Below are 5,551 nucleotides of genomic sequence, written 5' to 3' on the forward strand. Positions count from 1 at the left end.
CATTTTGATTGGTTGTGTTTGGAAAAGGAAAGCAAGTCACTTCTTGTTAGATGTTTGTGTTTTAGGTAGAGAATTGTGTGTAGTGTTTTGAAAAAAGTGTTTTATGCAATTGACAACTGAGTCAAAGGCTGAGAAATAGTTTATGGTTTTGGATATTTGTTGTGTAGTTTTGCACTTTGAGTGAGAGGTTTCAAAAATCGTGTGACATGAAAAGATTTTGTGTGTAACAGTTGGAAAAAACTGTAATTACTTAAAAATCATAAAATGTCATTTTTGTTTTCATCTCTCACAGTTTTCTTTTTTACTAGGCATGTCAGTTAAGAACAAATTCTTATTTTCAATGACAGCCTAGGAACAGTGGGTTAACTGCCTGTTCGGGGGCAGAACAATAGATTTGTACCTTGTCAGCTCGGGGATTTGAACTTGCAACCTTCTGGTTACAAGTCCAACACTCTAACCACTAGGCTACCCTGCCACCTGAAAGTTGAAGTGTACCTATGATAAAACGTACAGACCTCTACATGCTTTGTAAGTAGCTCACCTTAACTTGGAAGAGTTGTAGTGTTGGAGAGGCTTGTCCAGCTAGCTAACATACGTAGCATTCCTCTTTCTTTGAGTCAAGTTGTTAACTAGGCTGAATTAGCTGCATTAACAAGTTAAGTACGTGGAAGATAAAACCAACGAAATATAACTAGCTATCTATCTGTCTCTTTATCAATTCAATTCAAGGGCTTTATTGGCATGGGAAACATGTGTTAACATTGCCAAAGCAAGTGAGGTAGACAACATACAAAGTGAATATATAAAGTGAAAAACAACAAAAATTTACAGTAAACATTACACATACAGAAGTTTCAAAACAGTAAAGACATTACAAATGTCATATTATATATATATATACAGTGTTTTAGCAATGTACAAATGGTTAAAGGACACAAGATAAAATAAATAAGCATAAATATGGGTTGTATTTACAATGGTGTTTGTTCTTCACTGGTTGCCCTTTTCTCGTGGCAGCAGGTCACAAATCTTGCTGCTGTGATGGCACACTGTGGAATTTCACCCAGTAGATATGGGAGTTTTTCAAAATTGGATTTGTTTTCGAATTCTTTGTGGATCTGTGTAATCTGAGGGAAATATGTCTCTCTAATATGGTCATACATTGGGCAGGAGGTTAGGAAGTGCAGCTCAGTTTCCACCTCATTTTGTGGGCAGTGAGCACATAGCCTGTCTTCTCTTGAGAGCCATGTCTGCCTACGGCGGCCTTTCTCAATAGCAAGGCTATGCTCACTGAGTCTGTACATAGTCAAAGCTTTCCTTCATTTTGGGTCAGTCACAGTGGTCAGGTATTCTGCCGCTGTGTACTCTCTGTGTAGGGCCAAATAGCATTCTAGTTTGCTCTGTTTTTTTGTTAATTCTTTCCAATGTGTTAAGTAATGATCTTTTTGTTTTCTCATGATTTGGTTGGGTCTAATTGTGCTGTTGTCCTGGGGCTCTGTAGGGTGTGTTTGTGTTTGTGAACAGAGCCCCAGGACCAGCTTGCTTAGGGACTCTTCTCCAGGTTCATCTCTCTGTAGGTGATGGCTTTGTTATGGAAGGTTTGTGAATCGCTTCCTTTTAGGTGGTTGTAGAATTTAACGGCTCTTTTCTGGATTTTGATAATTAGTGGGTATCGGCCTAATTCTGCTCTGCATGCATTATTTGGTGTTCTACGTTGTACACGGAGGATATTTTTGCAGAATTCTGAATGCAGAGTCTCAATTTGGTGTTTGTCCCATTTTGTGAAGTCTTGGTTGGTGAGCGGACCCCAGACCTCACAACCATAAAGGGCAATGGGCTCTATGACTGATTCAAGTATTTTTAGCCAAATCCTAATTGTTATGTTGAAATTTATGTTACTTTTGATGGCATAGAATGCCCTTCTTGCCTTGTCTCTCAGATCGTTCACAGCTTTGTGGAAGTTACCTGTGGCGCTGATGTTTAGGCCAAGGTATGTATAGTTTTTTGTGTGCTCTAGGGCAACAGTGTCTAGATGGAATTTGTATTTGTGGTCCTGGTGACAGGACCTTTTTTGGAACACCATTATTTTGGTCTTACTGAGGTTTACTGTCAGGGCCCAGGTCTGACAGAATCTGTGCAGAAGATCTAGGTGCTGCTGTAGGCCCTCCTTGGTTGGTGACAGAAGCACCAGATCATCAGCAAACAGCAGACATTTGACTTCGGATTCTAGCAGGGGGAGGCCGGGTGCTGCAGACTTTTCTAGTGCCCGCGCCAATTCTTTGATATATATGTTGAAGAGGGTGAGGCTTAAGCTGCATCCCTGTCTAACCCCACGACCCTGTGTGAAGAAATGTGTGTGTTTTTTGCCAATTTTAACCGCACACTTGTTGTTTGTGTACATGGATTTTATAATGTCGTATGTTTTACCCCCAACACCACTTTCCATCAGTTTGTATAGCAGACCCTCATGCCAGATTGAGTCGAAGGCTTTTTTGAAATCAACAAAGCATGAGAAGACTTTGCCTTTGTTTTGGTTTGTTTGGTTGTCAATTAGGGTGTGCAGGGTGAATACATGGTCTGTTGTACGGTAATTTGGTAAAAAGCCAATTTGACATTTGCTCAGTACATTGTTTTCATTGAGGAAATGTACGAGTCTGCTGTTAATAATAATGCAGAGGATTTTCCCAAGGTTACTGTTGACACATATTCCACGGTAGTTATTGGGGTCTCTTTGTCTCTCTCTCTCTCTCTCTCTCTGTCTTTCTCTCTGTCTTTCTCTCTCGCTGTCTCTCTCAATTCAATTCAATTCAAGGGCTTTATTGGCATGGGAAACATGTGTTAACATTGCCAAAGCAAGTGAGGTAGATAATATACAAAGTGAATATATAAAGTGAAATCAACAATAAAAATTAACTGTAAACATTACACATACAGAAGTTTCAAAACAATAAAGACATTACAAATGTCATATTATATATATATATACAGTGTTTTAAAAATGTACAAATGGTTAAAGGACACAAGATAAAATAAATAAGCATAAATATGGGTTGTATTTACAATGGTGTTTGTTCTTCACTGGTTGCACTTTTCTCGTGGCAACAGGTCACAAATCTTGCTGCTGTGATGGCACACTGTTGAATTTCACCCAGTAGATATGGGAGTCTCTCTCTCTCTGGAAAATGAGATGGATCTGAGAACACAACATCCTGTTTTACCTGGTGTGTGTTTCTGCTCCTCTTCTGCTAGATTCAATAGCATCACCTATCTATCTATCTATCTATCTATCTATCTATCTATCTATCTATCTGTCTGTCTGTCTGTCTGTCTGTCTGTCTGTCTGTCTGTCTGTCTGTCTGTCTGTCTGTCTGTCTGTCTGTCTGTCTGTCTGTCTGTCTGTCTGTCTGTCTGTCTGTCTGTCTGTCTGTCTGTCTGTCTGTCTGTCTGTGGTGTCTGAGTTTGTTTGTGCACACAGACCCTCAAACACATAAATCCACATGCTAAAAGCTGTGGATTATCTGCATCTGTTTGGCTCAGATTGCAGTGGGTGAGTCAGCATGTGTATACAGTCTGAAGAGAGACTGATGAGAGACGGTCTACTCAGTAGCTCTTTGGACTGGAGGGTTCAAAGATGTTTTTACTGTCTCTGTACACACACATACGTTTCTTCACACTACTGACCTCAATTAACTGAAAGAGAGAGAGAGAGAGAGAGAGAGAGAGAGAGAGAGAGAGAGAGAGAGAGAGAGAGAGAGAGAGAGAGAGAGAGAGAGAGAAAGAGAGAGAGAGAGAGAGGAGAGAGAAAGAGAGAGAGAGAGACAGAACGTGAGAGAAAGAGAGAGAGAGAGAGAGAGAGAGAGAGTTTTGAGTTTTTATAAAACCTTTATTTTTTACTCAAGTGTTAACATTAAAAAAATGACACACTGCCTTTTCAGAAATGAAACAACAAATGTAATTCCTAAACAAAAATAAATACATAACATATATATTCAACTTATTTCATCAGCAAAAAATAATTTCCCCTCCTCTACAAAACAAAGCGCTCTTTCGTAGGCCCACTTCTCCTCAAATAATAGGAGATCTTTTACAGCTGAAAAGAACTCAAAATCTACTTTTATTCTTGCTTTCACTAATCCTTTAAAAACACATCTTACATCCTTCCCATATCCCGTTTCTATCTTATGTTTTCTACTCAGAAAAATTGACATCTTAGCTTGTCCCAAAATAAAATTTGACATTTGACATTTTCTTTTCTGTTGTTTACTATATTGAAACCCCAAAATAAAAACAGTGTTATTGAAAAATTCCCCTACAGCTTTAAACAAAGATTCCAGCATTTCCAATAGAGGTTTTATCCTCTCACACTCCATAAAACAGTGAAAAATGGTTTCTCTTATATTACAAAAAGGACATCCATCTCTAACATCTGAATTAATAACAGATACAAAAGCATTAACTGCAATGATGCCATGTAAAACCCTCCATTGCATATCACCAGTACCCTTTTGTAACGGTGGTTTGTACAGTGCCCTCCATGCTGGCTTTACCCTATCATCAATGCCCAATTTTACCCTCCAAGGAGTGTCTTTTCTATTTTTCAATTTATCTTTATTCAACACCTTGAAACACCCCCTATACAAGTCCTTCCCATTCACCTCATCCAAACCCACCTCCTGCAACCCTCTCAAATCCAGCAATAACGCCTTTCTTTCTGACTCTGGGATATTTGGTGTAATCCCTAGTCTTGGAAATGAGACGTCTTCATCTTATACCTTCTTCTTGTGGCTACTAAGCATACCCCATTCTTCCGCTGACAGAGCCTTCCTACAGCTCCCCAACATCCGTCTTCCATCCATTAATGCGGGCCCAGCCATGGCCATTAACTGTCTTAAGGTGATGATTTTCCCCTTCACCAGAATCTTGGAGAAATGTGGAACAGCTGCAGTTGTACAATCCAGTCTTGCCCCATACACCAGAGGTTCCTCCAACAGCCAATGCACTGACTCCGCTGAAGTTCGTCTAGACACCTTCATTATGCTCCACACTCTGAGAAGTTCTCTGTAAAACGGAGGTACTCCCTCCCTAGAAATCTGGCTACTATCAACCAGAAATAAAGCCTTCTTTAAACCTAATCCTCCAACCCGTTGTAATATAAGACCTGCCACCCCTCTCCACACCACATTTTCCGGTCCATAAAGCAACCTTTGAATAAACTGAAATCGGAAAGCAGCAGCCCTACTAGCAAGATGTACAAGACCTTGTCCCCCTCTTCTTTTGACAAATACAAAACACTTTGTGGAACCCAGTGATATTTATCCCAAAAGAAATCCACAATAATTGCCTGTATCTTAGCCAGAAGGCCAGATGGTGGTTCTAAAACTGACAACCGATGGCACAGTGCAGATGCAATCACATTATTAACTATAATAGTGCGCCCCCTATATGACATACGAGATAATAACCAACACCATCTCCTCATCCTCCCTTCCACCATTTCAACCACCCCACTCCAATTTTTTTCCATAGTCCCCTCATCTCCTAGGTATACTCC

The sequence above is a fragment of the Oncorhynchus tshawytscha genome, unplaced genomic scaffold (genome assembly GCF_018296145.1).
Source record: "Oncorhynchus tshawytscha isolate Ot180627B unplaced genomic scaffold, Otsh_v2.0 Un_scaffold_339_pilon_pilon, whole genome shotgun sequence".
Lineage (NCBI taxonomy): Eukaryota > Metazoa > Chordata > Actinopteri > Salmoniformes > Salmonidae > Oncorhynchus > Oncorhynchus tshawytscha.